The 20,780-nt window shown below is 45.1% G+C and overlaps 1 protein-coding gene across 2 annotated transcripts in view; it reads left to right on the top strand.

The window, feature by feature from the left end:
- Positions 1 to 20,780, top strand: part of LOC137435343 (heparan-sulfate 6-O-sulfotransferase 1-B) — a 162,094-nt gene that overhangs the window by 99,693 nt on the left and 41,621 nt on the right. The gene's annotated exons all lie outside the window — the stretch shown is intronic.

Below are 20,780 nucleotides of genomic sequence, written 5' to 3'. Positions count from 1 at the left end.
CGAGGGAAAGACAGCACAGGGGGACCGCGAGGGAAAGACAGCACAGAGGGACCGTGAGGGAAAGACAGCACAGGGGGACCACGAGGGAAAGACAGCACAGAGGGACCGCGAGGGAAAGAAAGCACAGGGGGACCGCGAGGGAAAGACAGCACAGAGGGACCACGAGGGAAAGACAGCACAAGGGGACCGCGAGGGAAAGACTGTCCTGTCCGCGACTGTCCGCGAGATAAAAGTATCTTGGTGTCCTGTTCTTGTCCTGAGCATGTGATTTAATATGTGCAAGCTTCTCGTCGAATATGATGCTTAGATTACTGTAAAAGTAGAAGAATGGTGTGCATGTTAAGAGATGGAATTCACTTGTGCCTCGTAACAGAAATGAACAGGGTACCTTGACATGACTGTATGGCCATTGAGCCTTGAGAATAAACATTGTGATGTTCTGATGACCCACATTGTGGTGTTGAAAAACCTGGCATATATTTAGCCAGAAACAGTCTGTTTTGAGTTGAGCTTCACACTGCACGCTCTTTTATTTCTATGACGTAAACGGCGTTGCCGATCGTAGCCAGCCACGCAATTTGGTCACTTGGTGCAAAATTTGACAAGAACAGTATTTTCTTTCATTTTGGTCAAGTTTATTGGATGAGTTGCAAAGCTTTTGGTGCAATGGGATATTCTGAAGCCCAGCGGAAAGGCCATCGGTTTCTTCTTACTGTATGGTGGGGGAAGAACCAAGAGAAAGTGTGTGTCGGCTTCGGCTTCATGAAAAGCAAATGTTCTGAGATTGCATCATTGATTTTGGAGGCCAACTATTCGCACTCACTCCAGTTCTCACCATTCCCTCACTCTTCCAACACTCCTTCCTTCCCTGACCTCCCTGACCTGACCACTCTCTGCGTCCTAATCATAACCTGTCATCATAAAACTGAACTCTGTGTTAAATGAATTTGGAGCTTCCAATGACTCTAAATTGCCTTGACCCCATTTCCTGCTCATCTTAGTGTGACATCAAGGTCACATTTCCTCCCTCCTCTCGCTGGTAATTCCATCCAAATGTAACAGCTCTGAACAGTTTTATAAAAACAGTTTTCTTCACATTCCAGAAGTCAGATCAAAGATGTCTCTGATTGTATGTCTTTTAAGTAGACAGGTTGATGGACGTTGTCACCTGGCACGTACGTTTGATCGCCTACACGATTCAATTCGGAATTCAGATAACACAAGGTTCCGGCTCGCGTCTCATGGGCGCCGCGTCCCACAGCCTAATGTAATAGTTAATGAAGCAAAATTACAGGAAAACCAAATTAATAATATCTACCAAGGATTAAGATGCTCATAAATATTGCTTTGGTAAAGTGGCTTTCTGAATGAAAGGAGAATTGCAAAGTCTTTGGTAATCCTGCATGTGATGAGTCTTCACTGTGCAAGTACCAGAGCTGATTGTTCAATCCTAAAAGCTGTCTGACTTATACAGAGTACAGCTTGTCTGCACAACAATCATTCTTACACAGACTTTCTAATAATCATTGCAGTGTCCTGGAGGGAAATGGGCAAAACACTAGGGACAACGCACACCGACCCCCTTCAAAGTTGGTCATAGTGTCCAATGTAACCTTGGGGAACCAAAAAAAAAAACCTAAAGCAGTGCAGTTTACATCAGGCATACTTGGTGTGGGAGCTTGGTGGTGGTTTAACTGTTTAGAACGTTGGCTGAGGATCTTAAGGTCCCCAGAGTTCAAGCCACCGCCATGAAAAAGTAACACCAGGCAGGAGGATCGGCCTGGCATCCAGCAAGATGAGTGCCAGCTTTCTAGGAGTGAGCCAGTCGAGTATCCTGCGTCGGAGTAGTGACCCGCCCAGGATCGTGTTTGCTAGTCAATGAAAATGCCTCGGCAGACTTATGCACCTGACGGTGCAAGGAGGATCATCCATCCATGCTTGGTGCACATGTAGCATGTCCTTCATCAGTTAGTTTTCAGTTGGGTTGCACCACCATAAGACAACAGCCATAATTGGCTGATTTAGCAGAACACCTTGCGTGATGCTTTGTATTGCAATAATATTGTAACATATCTGGAAACTCATAAAGGAAGTTTTACCAAAAGTTTTTTTTTTTCCAGCATACATTATGGTCATTTTCTGCAAATATGGCTGACTTGTCGTCCAATTTTTCACTCGTTATCATTACTCACTACCAGAGATGTCAATAAGTCGTCACTTTAGCCAAGTCTCAAATCCCTAGGGCAAGTCTCAAGTCACCAAAGATGTATTTTTTGCCGTGGCTAGTAATCCCCTCTGTCTCCAGCAGGGGCCATTAAAACACTTGCACTGTGCCATGCTTACAGGCAAAAATCATGTCGTCACCCCCCCTTCCACCTTTCGTGGGGAGGGGTGTTTATCCCCATGACCTGACCCTGGGTACCCCCAACCTGTATGCAAAATTTGGTGGAGATTGGCCCAGGGGTCTATTTCTTTTATAAATTTCAGACATGCACACCCACAGAATTTTTTTTTCCCTTCTATAAGAATTCAAGGCTGTGTGTGTGTGTGTGTGTGTGTGTGTGTGTGTGTGTGTGTGTGTGTGTGTGTGTGTGTGTGTGTGTGTGTGTGTGTGTGTGTGTGTGTGTCCGTCCGTCCGTCCGTCCGTCCTCCATAACTGCAAAACTATGAAAACGAATGGCCCGAAACTTTGCATGCATGCGAACTCCAAGAGAGTGCATGAATGAAAACTGTGTGTTTAAACGCCATTTATGAAGATAATTAAATAAGTGCCGAAATCTGAAGTGAAATCTGTAAATTTGAAGAAATTACCCATTCTTATAACTAAGCTTTAAGCAGGGCTGTCTTTCCTCCTCCATTTTGCCAAAGCATTCAACTTAACTTTTTCAACTGTTCAAACAATTATAATGAGTGAAGAAGAGATTAAGGAATGTGCCCAAAGTGTAATTTTATTGACTGCAATGAAAATAATTAACCAGCGGGATCGCTGTGAAGGCTGTGGCAGCCATGGCTGGTTGCTCCATGGGAGAAATCTCCAGAGTTAGGAAGACAAAATAAATCAAAGTAAAGATCGAATTAAAAGAACGATTAACATAATGGGAGGATTACAACGAGTAAAGCAATGGGACGAGTGAACTCGAAACACTCATCATTGATTGCTTGATCTTCATAAGTACAAAGCGCTAATCGCTTGCCAAGCCAACCGTTCCTTATCAACTGTTTCGTTAGAGTGCTTGCTTGAGTGCTAAAGTCAAGTGATAGTGAGTGAGTCTCTAAGTTTATTGGTAATGGAACACCCCTGCTCTTTCCTCCTGCTCTGCCACCTCCTCCTGCTCCATGCTTACCCCTCCTCCTTCTCCCCTCTCCCTCTCCTCCTGCTCCATGCTTACCCCTCCTCCTTCTCCCCTCTCCCTCTCCTCCTGCTTCATGCTCACTCCTCCTGCTCTCCACTCACCCCTCCTCCTGGTCCCCTCTCCCTCTCCTTCTGCTCCACATTCACTCCTCCTGCTCCCCCACTCAATCCTCCTGCTCTCCACTCACCCCTCCTCCTGATCCCCACTCACCCCTCATACTGGTCCTTGCTCACCCCTCCTCCTCCTCTCCTCTCACCCCTCCTGGTCCCTGCTCACCCCTAATCCTTCTCCCCTCTCCCTCTCCTCCTGCTTCATGCTCACTCCTCCTGCTCTCCACTCACCCCTCCTCCTGGTCCCCACTCACCCCTCCTCCTGGTCCCCACTCACCCCTCCTCTGGCTCCCCTCTCCTCCTGCTCCCCACTCAATTCTCCTGATCCCTGCTCACCACTCATCCTGCTCCCCACTCAATCCTCCTGCTCCCCACTCACCCCTCCTCCTGATCCCTGCTCATCCTTACCCCCTGATCCCTGCTCACCTTCTCCCCCATCCTCCTCCTTCCTCACTGTCCTTCTCACCTCCCCCCTCTACCCTCACCCTCACCTCCCCCTTTCCCTCTACTCTCTCTCCCCATCTTTTCTCTATCCCCCCTCTCTTAATATTCCCATCAGCTAAGCAACTCTGTGTTGCCCGGCAACGCCGTGTACCTTTGCTGGTATTTAATGTCGTAGGATTTGCAACTAATTTCATCGCAGCTCTGGACGAAACTTTTCACATGTTTTTTGAGATGGAGCTGGTCAATGACTTGCTTTCATATTATAGCTCGGCATGTCTAGATGGGCCTTTTTATCATGCATTGATGTGAACAAGAAGTCACTAGATTTCCTATGTTGGGTTGATACGGACACTCCATAGGTTTAATACAACACAAATCCTCAAAAACAATCTACCATTGAGGTACCAACTTGTAAACCTATAATGTACCGACCAGTCATCTGTGGAAGATCTCACATCCAATAACACTCATGAAACTCTTGAACAGCATCACTGAACTACAAAATTGACTGACTTAAAATAGCCTTTTCGGATTTATTATTACCACTACCACGGAATGTGGAGGAAGGTTATGTTTTCAGCCCCTGTCTGTCTGTCTGTTTGTCTGTGAGCAGTATATCTCAAAAAGTTGTGGATGGATTCGGACAAAAGTTGGTGGACAAGTTGGGTGTGTGACAAGAACAAGCGATTTAGATTTTGGTTAAGGTCCGGATGCAGATCCGGCTGATCAGAGGGATACAAAACGTAAACTTTTCAGCTTGGCGGAGGCATGCGCTCTACTGAGTATCGTTCTAGTTGTTTTTATTCTTGTTATTATTCTTGTTCTTTTTTTCAGGCAGCCAAACTCAAAATTAGTTTAAGCTCAAGACTTTGTTTCAGCCATTTCGACTCTTTAGACACCTGATCACCCCTTTACCCTTTTGACCGTTTATAGCCTTTAGACCCCGAATAAACTTTAAACCCGAGAATCTTTATATCCCAAGAACCTTGAGATGGCTAGAACTTTTAGACCCCAAGAACTTTTAGACCCCTAGAACCTTTAGACCCAGCAGACCCTTTAGAAGACCCCACAGCCCCTTTAAAAGACCCCACAAATCCTTCAGACCTTTACACCCTCTACGTCCCTTGACTCCCTTTAGACCCCTTAGACCTTAACACCATTTAGACTCCTTACACCTTTCAGACAGATTAGAGAGCTTGGAATCTTGACCACTTACACCTTTTTGGACCCTTTTTTCATGCTTGAAATATTAGACTCTTTCAACCCCTTAGACACTAACTACTATTGGAATGTATCCTTTGGAGTTGGACGTTTAGACCATATAGAACCTTTCAGACACACACTACGCAAACATCTATTTCTATAGTCTTCTTGCAAAACACAGAATATTCTTTTTTTTTTCAGCAAGTAATGCGCAAACTCGAACCACCCAGAGGGTGGGTACTCTGCTAGTTACGTATTGTTGGACCGTGAAGTATATTAATTACATACTATTGAAACATCCATTTAGACCCCTTATGGCTTAGATCCTTTAAGACCCTTTCGATCCTTTAAACCCTTTCAGACCTTCACACTTCTCAGACCTTTAAGACACCCTTAGACACTCATCTGGTTTCAGATGATTGTTAAGGAGGTCACAGTATGATGCACTGGTGACTGTGGTCCCTCTGGGCATGTAATGCTCTACAAGTGGGCCTTGGCTATCCCAGAAGAGCGTCAGCATCACTTTTCCAGCGGACGGGTGTGTGTGGAATTTTTTGGGCTTCGGTGAAGCTTAATGGCACCACTCTTTGCTTGCCCTCTTCGTTTCTGGCTGAAAGTAGTGGACCCAGCTTTCATCCCCAGTCATTACACGCTGTAAGAAAGCGTCGCCTTCTGTTTTGTAACGTCGCAGAAGTTCTTCACATGCGTCCACTCGCCGTTCTTTCAGTTCGGGTGTGAGTTGTCTAGGCACCCACCTTGCAGACACTTTGCGGAACCCCAGCACGTTGTGAATGATATGGTGTGCTGAACCATGGCTAATGTTCAATTCGGAGACCACTTCATCCAGCGTAATGTGACGGTTTTCCCTTAGCATGCGCTCAACTCCTGCAACCATTTCTGGTGTGTCGGCTGTGTGAGGCCAGCCCGAGCGAGCAGCGTCTGCCACACTGGACACCACTTTTAAACTTCCTGTTCCAGTCGTACACCTGCTGCAGCGATAAACATGTGTCACCATGTTGCATCTTCATTCTGTGATGGATTTCACTTCCCAAGAAACGTATGACAGAACGCTGCTCCTCCCTGGTGCATGCTTCTAAGGGAGCCGACATCTTGGAACTGCTCTACTGACGCCATACGCTCAATGTTCTGTAAACAGGCAAAACATGACTCTTACCCATAGATATAAACATACGTCGTCTACAACTAAACACATTACATTCTCGATATAACATCGTCATTTTAAGGGTACTTATTGACTGGCCCTCCTATATAAATAAAATATGTAAATATGAATGTATTTAGAATTAAAAAAAATTCCTTACCGATTAGATATAGGCCCACCTGTAAATTGAAAAATAAAAAATATCACCATTTCAAGCATCTCGTTTTCAGAAGTATTTGAATGTTGTGCCACCCTTTGGTAGGCTTTGCACGATACTTGCCAAAGGAACGTTTTCTCTCCTGTCACCTAATAGTGACCTTTCTTTTTCATACCTCTCATACTCTCTAACACCTCACTTGCATCGCTTCCCAACGCTATGTAATAAATTGACCTTCACCTACCTGAGACCTGTCCCAGGAGCTTCACTCTGCTCGTAATTAATGGCTGTATCAGTGAGCGCACACTTCGGCAATACCACACCCAGACGTTTGTAACAATAATACAGTGGCCATGTAAAACAAATGCACCCCAAAAGGTATCGCTTACATTGACACACAAACATCCTGATGAAGGTGTGTGTGTGTGTGTGTGTGTGTTTGTTTGTGTTCGGTTCGGACATTATAGTCACATTTCTGCTAATCATCATGGCAGAAAACAACGATTGTCTGCTAAGAAAGTACGCTCACTTGAAAGGAATACTCAATTTTGATAGAAACTAGTCAAATAATTTCAGTTGTTATGGTGATTTTTTACCAAACCTTTCAGGTGGACATCCAAACATTGGTCTATAAAACAGCCTGCATACATCGGTGGAGTACCAACCGACTCCCCTGCATTGAGCTGCATCCCCCTGTACCTTGACCTATTGCCCAATGGTGTTTAGCCATTTCCGAGAAGACAGACATGTTGTGGTGAAATCGAACGTCTGATTTTTTTCTTTTTTTCCATGGCACAAACCTGCAGTGCATGGCGTGTTGTGGGATGGCATCGATTGACTTGTGTCTGGCACGACGAAGCAAGTACTCCACACAACAAATCTGGTAACACTTGGTGGGACTACTTACTGCAGTTGTAATTTTAATGGTGCAGAAACCCAGAAATCTGACTGTTACAAAGTGAATCAACAACACCCAAAGCAAATGGTTTCGTTCAGACTTTAGATGGTCGCAGCATGAATCTTCTGTTTCAAGCAAACGTAAATGTGTGTTGCTCGTCTTAGGATTGCACAAGTAATAAAAACCATTTCTGATGCCAATGAATGTCGGGATGGTCACAAGAAATTACCATGTGAAACCATCCCTACATCTTTCTTTGAATAATGGTTGTCCCCTCCCTGTCCATCCCTGCATCCATTTGCAATGATGGTGAATGTTGATTGTGTCCATGTATGAATTTGACCAGTGAAATATGAAACCGGTGATGTATACATACACACGCCAACATAACACCAGCAACTTGCATGCGCACACGGACACGTGCTAACAGGGGGATGCTGAGACCTGGGAGGACTCCGTTACACCTCCTGAAACTCAACCACGTGTGGAGATATCGGCCAACAACAGCAACCTGTATACACACACGCACATACACACACACACACACACACACACACACACACACACACACACACACACACACACACACACGCACACACGAGGGCGGATATTTCGAGACCTGGGAGGGCTCCGTTCCACCTTCTGAAACCCGCATTTGGAGATAACAACCAACGGCATACACACTCAAACACACATACACACACGCAAACAAACACACGCAAACAAACACACACATACACACACATACACACACACACACACACACACACACACACACACACACACACACACAAACATACACACACACACACACACATACACACACACATATACACACACACAAACACACACACACACATATACACACATACACACACGCAAACACACACATACACACACACACACACAAACATACACACACACATATATACACACACGCAAACACATACACACATACACACACAAACATACACACATACACACACACACACACACACACACATATACACACACATATACACACACGCAAACACACACATACATACACACACACAAACATACACACACACACACACACACACATATACACACACGCAAACACACACACGCAAACACACACATACACACACGCAAACACACATACACACACACACACACACACACACACACATACACATACACATACTCACGCCAGGCCAAGATAATTTCCAATCCTTATGTAATTAACGTTCCATGGGGCCGACTAATGGCCAGGCCAAGGTACCAGGGGTGAAAACCAGGCCACTGGAGTATGTTTCTAGGGAGTAGACTTTTTGCCTATTACCAGACTTCTGGGGAGCTACCTGCCCCCAAGCAAGGCTCTCGCATGGGATGGAAAGCATGCTTGGTCCAGCTGTGTGCCGAGCTGTGGCGTCACGCCATTCTCCCAAGCGTGTGGCAGCAAAGATGGCCGCTCTAATTTGCAGCTCGTATCACAGCGCGTCGCACCCTTGCGGCACGGCCAGGCCTCCGAATATATGCGGCAAGCGTGGCCTACCTACTTCCTAGGTTTATCTGTCCTTAAGTCTTTGGGTCACGAGTACCTACGAGTCCCAAGGTGAGACTGTACACCTCGTGGGTCACATGTCAACCGTCATGTCTCCCATTCAAGCGAGGGATGGAGGACATGATGGTGCGAGATGTAGTTGTGCAAGCAATGTCTGTGTCTTCCTTGACCATCACACATTGCCACAACTGATTGTCCCATTTAATTTCCATTACAGATTTACATCTCGCTTTCTAAATCCTGGGAAGTGCATGGAATGTCGTTGATAGCGATAAGCCTAATTTATGTTCAGACGTGTACTTAGGATGTGCGGACTATAAATATATTCATGTGCGTTTAGACAGGTTTATGTGGATTTAAAATATTCGAGCAACACACGACACACGTACAGTCCCTTTCTCGTGCTTCAACATTATTAATGATAAAATAAAATGCCCTTATGCATTCAGATTTACATCGACACCGCCGGTGTAGCAATGGGAGGTAAGGGATGGGAAGGATTGCTCCCGTTCCATTGCGCGGCCGCCATTCTTTTGCTGTTCCTTTGATGAGAATTCTTTTTTCCACATGGCACAAATAGTCAGGCAGCTTAGCAAATGGATGTGCACGTTTGGGACAAAAGCGCTAACTTTTCCCCACATGCTTTAACTTTCCATTTTTGGTAGGAACCACTTACTCCAAATACATTATTTTTTTGCAGTATTTTCAATGACTATGGTACATTGGTACATTAACAGTACTAGCAACGGTACCCGCCCTATGGGCGGGGCTTCAATAGTGAGGCCCAAATGAAAAGGCAAAATATCAGAAATTGAACGCTTTTTATTTTAAACGATTTATATAAACATCCGTTGAATCATATCACACGCAAATCGTCAAAATCTAAACAGTATTTGTAGAATTTCAATAAAAGCCACATCACTGTTCATATCGGTAAATATTATTCCATAGTGTTTGGGAAAATTGGAAAACTTGGCAAAATTGGAAAAACAATACATATAGCCTATTTTACTCCAGGGGGTCCCAGGATTACACAGCCAAAATTTCGTTGCGATCGGTTCAGCCGTTTTTGCGGTACCTGGGAACGGACGGACAGACAGACGGACGGACGGATGGACATTTGGTGAATTGTAGTGAGATTCCGGTTTTTTTCTTTCAAGTTTTATGTTCAGTTTATTTTTTTGTGTTAATAAAAATCGTCTGTTACTTTTCTAAATGCTATAGTTGAATTCCTTGACGCAGAAAATGTATGTTTAGACACCAAGATTGTGATCCTAAGTGGCTTAGAAGCTGAGATATTGGTAGATATAGGTTTTTACATTGCGGCCATGTTGAAAATCCAAGATGGCCGCCATAATGTATTCGGAGGAAGTGGTTCCTATCAAAAATGAAAAGTTAAGGTAACGGGTAACATGTGGGACAAATTGGCCCTTTTGTCCGGAACGTCCACGTCCATCTCAAATCCGGTCCTAAGCTGCCTGACTAAAATTGCTCGTCGAAGTTTCCGGATGTTAATCCGTCACTGTATTCGTTCTTTCGCCGGAAGTTTTGAAAAAATGGACTAAAATGTCCTTTCTGACGGGCTGTGGAGCACGCCAGTATATTTAACTGACATGAGGGAGTCGTTCCCTCTTGAGGCGTGAGCAAGGTAAAGGTGATTTGTTGGAGTAAAAGTGTAATACAGAGCAGCGGTGATGCATACCTGAGAGGTGTTGGAGGTAGGCCTCCCGTGGGAGGACGGGAGTATAAATGTGACATTTTCTGATTTCCGTAAGCAGGAGAGTGACAGTGTCGCCCACTGGAGAGACGGCATGACAGGAACGATGGCCGGAAGGAGGAGTTGAGGGGGAATCTGAGCTGGAGGCATTTTAATTTGTTTTCTTCATTGCATCACACAAGCATCAAACACCTTTGGAAACGAGACTTCCATGTTAACTTTTCCAAGGAAGACCATTCTTCCACGAGGAGCAAATTTTTACATTTCGTCAGTTTTTCTCTCCTCTTCATCGTTTTCCTTCCATCCCCATCCTCTCCCTTCACTCGTGCTCACGGGTCCGGTTTGATCAAAGTGATTTTTAGGTGTGCTCTGTTCTCAAGGGCAAAGGCAATCTGATTACCAACGGGAGTTTCCGATGCCTTGCTTATGAGGAATGCGGGTTATGACCTTGTTGATGGCACGTCCGAGGCAGGTTGTACATTTTATTTCTGCTGAATATATGAGCAACTGAAATGAGGGGACTAACCCGAACCCAACCCGAACCCAACCCTAACCCAACCCTAACCCAACCCGAACCCAACCCTAACCCAACCCTAACCCAACCCGAACCCAACCCTAACCCCAACCCGAACCCAACCCGAACCCAACCCCAACCCCAACCCTAACCCAACCCGAACCCAACCCTAACCCCAACCCGAACCCAACCCGAACCCAACCCCAACCCTAACCCAACCCGAACCCAACCCTAACCCAACCCTAACCCCAACCCTAACCCAACCCTAACCCCAACCCTAACCCAACCCGAACCCAACCCCAACCCCAACCCTAACCCAACCCGAACCCAACCCTAACCCAACCCTAACCCCAACCCTAACCCAACCCTAACCCCAACCCGAACCCCAACCCGAACCCAACCCGAACCCAACCCTAACCCAACCCTAACCCCAACCCGAACCCCAACCCGAACCCAACCCGAACGCAACCCTAACCCAACCCTAACCCCAACCCTAACCCAACCCGAACCCAACCCCAACCCCAACCCTAACCCAACCCTAACCCAACCCTAACCCCAACCCTAACCCAACCCGAACCCCAACCCGAACCCAACCCGAACCCAACCCTAACCCAACCCGAACAACACACTTCTTTTTGGCCCAAGTCTCGAGCTTGGCTGGGCCTGATAGCAGACGGGGCACTGAGTGTGATGTCGGCACACACATTGACGTAATGCCATGCATGTAAAACACCTGGATGAGAGTTTATAGTTAGGCCGACATTTGAACCCAGGCTAGACAGCTAAGAGGCGAGTGTATCTACCTCTAGGGCCTAGGCTATCCTCCTAGGTGTGCTTGTATGTGTGTTGCATATTAATATATGAAGCTCTTTCTATAACCACTGATCAACTGATGTAAATGTTTATGCTTTCTAGGATTACAGTATGGGGTCTTTATAAAACGCTTTCCTCACCTCGTGACTCATCCTGGTGATTACTATATTGATCGCGGTGCTATCTTTTACAATTTTATGTCGATTTGACTCCTCGGACACAAGTTGTACATCCGTGTTTGCTGGGCTGTCTTGTGTAAGAGGGGGAGGGGAGGGGGGGTGGGTGGGGGGGTGGGATGCTCACTAGTTTTATTTATTTAGATATATATATAATTCGAGAAGTGTCTGTTTGTTTCTTTGTTTGTAGATGTTTGTTGGACCTGTATGTATTCCTAATCCTCTCTATGGAATGTGTTGAAAACTGCTGGTTATACTCAGGGTGTGCACTGGAAGGATTTCATTCTCACTAAATTATTTTTTGTTGCGCCTGGAGTTCAGGGTCAGGTGGCTCGAGTAGGGGAGGCAGGTGAGTTGCAAAGCCTCCATGTAAACATGTATGGTATATTGTGCTACTCTTGGTAGGGGAGGACATTACAAGTCATTGATTCAGGATCGGAGGAGGCCGGATGACGCCGGATGACATTTCTCTCTTCTTCAGTTTGTCACCTGGTGTTGGCCTAATGGTTAGGGCGGCGGGCTTGGGATCTGAAGGTCCTGAGTTCGAATCCCGTTGCAATTAACGCCAGGTGGGGTTGACTCAGCCTGTCATCCTTCCAAAGTCGGCATAAATGAGTCCCAGTATAACTGATTATAGAGAGGCATTGCATCAGCGGCAAACGTGCCCACAGAAATGATGCAACCAGCAGCCGGGTGGCTGCACACGAAGCACCCACTTAAGTGTGTATGGTATAGCGCCATCTAGTGGCAGCAGGTACTAAAAATCATAATGAAATATGCCACAGAAGTAATAAAATGTGGGTGAATTAGCCTGTACTTAGTGGGGTCACTTTTCTGGGACCCCGTAACTATTTTGCGGAGAACTAAGTTTGAAGGTGGATTTGGGTACTTTAAGACATTATCTTTAAAATGAGCTCCCATGTCCCTCGCGAAACGATGGGGAACTCCCGCTAGGGGGCATTTTCCAAGATGGCCGCCATTAACATATACCTAATAGTTTGGCCTACGTTTTTCACTTCAAAACTAAATTAACATGTTCACTCAGGTTTTGTACCTTTAATCAGTGTTACAGCTCACAAAGGAACTCAGAAATACCCATAGTGGTGATTTATTTAGCTGAAATGATCAAGAAAACACAAATTGACCGCCATACAGATGCTACTGCTGTCATATTTTCACCCAAATTACTGATAAATCCCACCATGCTGTGAGTATGAACTATGGATATTGAAGGTTTCTGAATCAGAGTACTACTAGCAGCCATTTTAGAGGCAAATCTAGAAAACAGAAATGCCTCTGGGAATGATGTCATTGAACTATTGGAGTCATAATAATCTTTCATATGAATGTATCAATTTCCATTACAGTGACAGGTGTAATGGCTGAATCCCTTCGATCGAGGCCACTGCTGAAACCGCTGCCAGAGGAGAGTGGGCGAAAGAGAAAATACCTACCCAACTGTATATTGTGTGAGTAGGAAATTAAAGATGACGATATTCTGGATTTGAAAGAGTTGACGGCATGGGAGAATCTAAGAGTAAAGGCTCAAGACTGGGTTACTCTTGATCCCTTTGCAAACCTCATTTGAAAACGTTGACTGGTCTGTCGGACCGAAGGAACAATTGATGCACACGCATAGAATGTTGCATCTTCGAAAACTGTGAACCGAGAACGTTATCGAGTCTCCTCTCTGATTATGATGGAATGCTGCAGAAGTTCAAACTTCCTACATGTGGTCACAGTTCCAACTTCAAAAAGCTTCTCGAGGGCCACTTCAAGGAACGTCTTGGTTATCACAATCGTTACCATCGCAATCAATGTTTGATTGTGTACGACAAAAGTCTTGGAGGAACATACATCGAAGCGGCCATCAACCAGTGGGGTATTCCTGACGAACAGCTGTTCAAAATTGTCGCCAAGCGGTTACGCGAGAAGGCAACAAAAATACCGATAGCTGCCTGGCCTCCCCATCAGGATCAAATGAGCGAGTATAGTGACCCATCCATGGATCTCAGAAAGTTTCTGACATGGCTGAAAGACCCAAATGAGCAGGAGTTTGGAGGAAGCTGTACCAGTCCCCAGATTTCGATGAATGAGAACAATGTTCGGGATCTCGAGATGTTCACCCTTCGCTATATATACGGGGACAAGCACGCAGATTCCCTGGGACAAGCCCGTGCTGTGAAATGGAACAAGATGAAGAAAAAGGTGACATCCAGATTTCCACCAGACTCGGACTCTCTCAGTTTCCATATTGCAAGGGGCAATTATCAAGTTTGGGTTTTTCAAAACTACAGCAAGCCTGATTCCCCTCCTACGCCATTAGGACATGGATGGAGTAAAGATGCGTCCGGCATGCTCGTGCCTGTAATCCACTCCAAACCCATGATGCCCGGGGATCTTTCCCTTATTACGCGGGATGAACAGAGCGTCTTGGAGAGAGAAGACAACGATAGTGGAACAGATTCTGATTCTTCAACTCGTTCTGATGATAGTGACGATGAGACAACTGACGAATAAGTACCGCTCCAGACAACGGAAACTGGCGGACTGACCATGTGAACTGTGGTGGTCTGAAATAAGCGTGTTCGGTATAGAAGCTTCAGGAGTTGCTGATGTCAATAGATGAATAAACAATCCATTATGGACAGAAGCGACTATTTCATTCAGTTGTCCTTTGATCTACGTCGAAAAAATAATCGATTAATTTACTTATATAAGGAAATAGTATTACTTTGCAGTATAGCTTGGTAGGCACACGTGCAGACATGCCTTAACCCATGTAAAGAGCATTTTGGATGTGCTATATTCAGTTAAAAACGATGGAGATTGGTCAGGACACTGCGGCATTCGTCCATTTCAGAAACCCACCGAATAAATATCTGGATGAAAATCTTAGAAACATCAAGTAACCACAATAAATGACAAATTATTTGTATCTTGCGGCAGCCATTTTGTTATTTTCTGGGTCATTTGAGATCAAATAAATCAACAATATGAGTATTTATGCGTTTCTCTATGTGTTATAAGTATGATTTATGGATTTAGAATATAACAAAACCCCAGAATAGATTTTATAAATGTTTTTATAGGAAATCGGAGGCCAAACCGATATTAGGTATATGTTAATGGTGGCCATCTTGGAAAATGCTCCCTCGCGGGAGTTCCCCATCATTTCGCGAGGGACATGGGAGCTCATTTTAAAGGTAATGTCTTAATGCACCCAAATCCACCTTCAAACTTGGTTCTCCACAAAATAGTTATGGGGTCCCAGAAAAGTGACTCCACTAACTGGGTAAGGACAGGTTCTTGGCTGGTACTACAAATTAATGATTAAATTTTGTTTTTCAATCCATACACTTTGTGTATATATATATATATCTATATATCTATATATATATATATATATATATATATATATATATATATATATATATATATATATATATATATATATATATATATATACTGTATATATATATATATATAATATATATTGTTACGGATCTCCGACATCGGCTCTCCCCTTATCAAGAGGGGGTTAATCCCCTTGTCTCTTATCTGGCCGACACGATCCTGGGGGTTATCACGTTACTTCCGGTCGGTATTAAATAGGGTTGTTGGTCGAATTAGTCCTATTACCTATTTACTAACACCGACCGTGAAGCAAGGAAATAACCCCCGCCCGAACCACGGCGTTAGTGGACACGCCGAGCGAAGCGAGCCGCGATTCGGGCCGTTAACAAGGACTAGACCCGATTCTAAGCGGTTCCTAATCGTGCCACGCTTACCCAATTGAGAAGAGACTGATACGATCGGATTGAGAGGAAACCAGGAAAATAGGAAGAACAGATTGGTTTATTAATTATGTACAAATAAGAAGAGGAAAAGAAAGAATGTACAAGAAAGAAAGAGAAAGGAAAAGTACACAGGGCAGTCTTAGACAGTCTTATTCTATTCCCTGGACACGGGCCCGATCGCTCTCAGATTCGGTCTCAGACTTCAGACTCACGCGGGGATGTAGATGGTAGGGTGGAAGGTCTGGCGATGGTGTCCAGGCTCCAGTCCTCGACCCGTACCAGCAGACGAAACCAGGCAGGCAACTCTCCACGTAGTGTAGCGCGAGCGGACAATTATAGTGACGGGGGAAGGTAAGCTGGGCTATTGGCGTACGTAATATGCGTACCGGCGCTTTGCCACGTGCTACCGGTATTATCCGCTCCAAGCGCCCCTTCCCCAATGTCCTTCGGCACGCTGCAGTTCTCAGCAATGCGTGCCGCGCGCTCGCCCAGTCAGCCCTCTCGTGAAGCGCAATTCCTTCAAGTCTTTATCATGCGAGTCCTGTTCATGCGCGAATCGTGCCAGTCCTTTGTAACACCAATCACACACTGCACTTTCCTCACGATTCCTCTCAACCTTCCCCAGCGAGTCCTTCTCTTGGTAAAGCGCATATACTCTCGAGTCCTCTCAACCTTCCCCAGCGAGTCCTCTCAACCTTCCCCAGCGAGTCCTCTCAACCTTCCCCAGCGAGTCCTCTCAACCTTCCCCAGCGAGTCCTGTCGAAGGGCTTTGCGTGCGCGCTTTTATAACCCAAGCCAGCGAACGCTCTCGAAGCCACAACCACGCCCTGTCATGTGATCTTACCTCAGCCCTGGTTGGCTGGTGTGGTTTTACCGGCTCCGCCTTGATGGCTGGTTGACGTGGCCGCACCTCCATCCTGGCGTTCCGCCCCCTTTTCGGGCCTCACCTCGTGGCTTTTGGCTGGGTTGAGCGAGCCCAAGGGCAGCGAAGGCTGCTGGCAAATGAGCATAACAAATTGGGAGGGGCCATGGGGTGCAGACTGGAGAGCGCTTAATGGCATCGCTTGGAGGGAGGCTGCAAAATGGACAAAGGGGCCTACTCTTATTTGTTTGACGCAACGCAGATACAACTATTGGGAATGGCCTTATCTAAACACAGACTAGGAAATAACTGACGTCCTATGGTGACCTACATGTTCCTTGTGGCCTATCTATGGGGTGCAACCGTTAACCTTTAATGATGTTATATTTACAAGTGTGGGTTCTCAAAACCGCAACAATATATATATCTATATACATAGAGTCACGTGAAAAAGTAAGTACACCCCATGTAAATTTTTGACTTTTTCAACATATTTCAACATACAGCTGTTTGATCTTCATTTCAACAATATTGATAGATAAAGGTGATATAATATAACAAATATCATGAAACATTTACATTTTGTAGTCCATTGTATAATTTAAATAAACATAAATGCAAACTTCGCATGTGGAAAAAGTAAGTACACCCTTGGCTCTAATAGGTGGTATTGCCCCCTTTGGCAGAAACAACCTCAAGTAGGCGTTTCTTATAAGTCTTCCAGTCTCTGACATCGACTGGGAGAAATTTTTGCCCACTCCTCCATGCAGAATTCTTTCAGCTGTGCTATGTTTGAGGAGTTTCTTGCATGCACAGCTCGTTTCAAATCCCCCCACAACATCTCGATGGGATTTAGATCCGGGCTTTGACTTGGCCATTTCAGAACCCTCCATTTCTTTCTTTTCAGCCATTCCTTGGTGGATTTACTGGTATGTTTCGGGTCATTTAATGATCTCTCCGAATCTCTGGAAAATCCTCTCTATCTCTTTGCTGATGACTCCACTCTCTGCCGCTCCATTCCTCTTCCCTCAGATCGGCAGTCTGCAGCCTCCTCACTCTCTGAAGACCTGGACAAAATCACAGACTGGTCAAACAAGTGGAACATGTCTTTCAATCCTGACAAATCTCACACTCTTACTATGTCTCTCCGAAAAGATCGACTGGACAACCCTCCCATCTACTTTCTCAACAATCCTCTCCAAGAAGTTATGTCACTCAAGTTTTTGGATCTCACTATCCGCCATGATCTTTCTTGGGAAAACCACATTTCCAAGCTGGCCTGCAAAGCCAGTCGCCAACTGGGCATCCTCCGTCGTGCGAAGTCCTTCCTTGGCACACCTGAGCTTCTCACCATATACAAGGCTTTCATCCGCAGCTCAATGGAATGCTGTTCTCCCCTCTGGGCCGGTGCTCCTGCCTCACACCTAGCTCGGCTTCACGCTGTTGAAACCAAAGCGTTCAGTATCATTGGAATCTCCTGCAATTAAGCTAACTCCGAGGGCCTTTCACTTACTCACCGCAGGCAGGTAGGTGGTCTTTCTGTCTTCTACCGACTCCTCTCCGGCCTTGCTCCCCCAGCTCTCTCTGTGCACTGTCCCCCAAATATTCCTACAGGTCACACAAGATCTGCCAGCAACCCTCTGATGGTTAAACTGCCGAAATCTCGGCTCGCTGCTCACCTTCACTCTTTCATTCCTCTTTTCTCCCGCCTCTGGAACAAACTCCCACACCCCCTTCAATCCCACTCCTCCCTCCAGGTCTTTAAAACAGCTGTTCACCACCATCTCTTATCTTCCCCCATCCAAAACCTTGATCTTTTCTACCCCCACTAATTCACCCCAGATCCACCTTGTTTGAAATTCCAACTTCTTTCCTGGAAGTCCTGGCAGTGTCCATATGTTTTATACCTGTCCCACCCCCCCTTCCCATGCCTCCCCCCCAAAGCCCTCTCCCTCCCACAGATCTCTCGATGTCTCCATGTCTCTCAGTCCCTGCTCTCAAATGTTGTGTTTGTGTCCTTCCCCCTTTCTCCCCATCTTGTCTGCCACTCCCGATGTTATTTGTTTTATGTGTCGGTTTGTCTTTCTGTGTGATTAATGTTCGCTCTTTCATGAGCCTCGATCTTGTATACAAAAAAAAAAAAAAAAATTGTCGTGTTGCAAGGTCTACCTTCGGTTGAGCTTCAACTTTCCGACAGGTGGCCTCACATTATCATCAAGCACCCTCTGGTACAATGAAGAATTCATAGTGGATTCGATGAAGGTGAGCTGCCCAGGCCCTGATGCAGCAAAGCTGCCCCAAACCATAATATTTCCACCACCATGCTTTACAGTTGGTATCAGGTTCTTGTGGTCAAATGCTGTCTTTGGTTTTCACCAAACATGTCTTCTGGTACTGTGGCCAAATAGCTCTACCTTTGACTCATCTGTCCAGAGCACATTGTTCCAGAAGTGCTGGTCTTTGCCTAGGTGTTCATCGGCAAACTTTAGTCTTGCCCTGATGTTCTTTCTGGACAGCAAAGGTTTCCTCCTGGCACACCTCCCATGTAGATCAAATTTGTGCAGCCTCTTTCTAATGGTAGACTCGTGCACTTTGACATCAACAGTGGCAAGAGCTACCTGTAGGTCCCGTGATGACATTCTGGGGTTCTTCAAGACTTCTTTCAGCATTTTGCGGTCTGCTCTCGGGCAGAACTTGCTGGGGCGGCCTGGCCTGAATAAGTTGGCAGTTGTTTGGAATCTCCTCCACTTGTAGATGATCTTCCGGACAGTCAAATGATTGATTTCAAATTGTTTGGAGATCTTTTTAAATCCCTTCCCGGACTCGTAGGCATATATAACCTTCTTTCTGAAGGCATCAGAGAGCTCTTTTGATCTAGGCATGGTGACGCCGCACACTTCAACAACAAAGAGCAAACCAAACGAAATGTCTGAGGTTTAAATAAGACAGGTTCCTCCAAGATCCTCTCTAATGATGTTCTAATCATTTGCACCTGAGCTGGTGCACATGATTCTAATTTTAGGTATTTGAAGTAGTGATAAATGTAGGGGTGTACTTACTTTTTCCACATGCGAAATTTGCATTTATGTTTATTTACATTTTACAACGGACGACAAAATGTAAATGTTTCATGACATTTGTTATATTATATCACCTTTATCTATCAATATTGTTGAAATGAAGATCAAACAGCTGTATGTTGAAATATGTTGAAAAAGTCAAAACTTGACATGGGGCGTACTTACTTTTTCACGTGACTGTATGTATATATATGAGTAGATTGTACTTGTATCCTGCGAACAGATACATCGATCATTTCAATGTAGAATGAGTGATCGGTTTCATCTCTTTAGCCATGCACAGTCAACACTCTGCACCTCTCCAAGCCCAGGGAGCGAGGCTACACCGGCCGACATTTGTTTATGGATGTTTACTTCTTCAGATATTTACAGAAATGTTTTGTGATTTTCTTTTTTCTATGCTTTTCTGGAATTGTGTCTTTGAGTTACTTCAGTACGCCAGGATTCAACTTTCTGGTCCACTTAGAAGAAAGACCCGCTGAAACACTCACTGAATCTTTAAAAAAATATTTAATTGAGTAAGTCAAGTCAGTGAGTGCATGGTTAGAAAGAGCTTTAGATATAATAATAATATTTTCTTTCAAAATGCCTATTTTATGGGAAGTTCTGAAGGTTTCTGCATCTATTTTTTTTTTTTGCGTCTCTACTCTTTATCCCCCTCTGCTCCCCGCAACACACTCTGCCACCAACGTCGTAAACTCAAGTATGAGACCTATTATTGTACAGCACCGATAAAGAAGACTTCTTTAAGATATGCATTTAAGCACGTGATATTTCCATTCCCCTAAAGAAGGATGCTGTAGAAATGCAATTTCCTCAGCGCATTGTCCTCCTGAGTGCCCATCTTGAGTGCTCTACACAGCTTCCAGAGACGGATTTGTAGATATCAAATAAACGCTCTCCGCAGTAAATTGTTTTCTCAGTCCAGAATGCTCTTTTATTTAA

This window comes from Myxine glutinosa, chromosome 9 (assembly GCF_964187855.1).
Source record: "Myxine glutinosa chromosome 9, kmMyxGlut1.1, whole genome shotgun sequence".
Lineage (NCBI taxonomy): Eukaryota > Metazoa > Chordata > Myxini > Myxiniformes > Myxinidae > Myxine > Myxine glutinosa.
The sequence above is the reverse complement of the archived record's forward strand: the minus strand, read 5'-3'. Positions and strand labels throughout refer to the sequence as shown.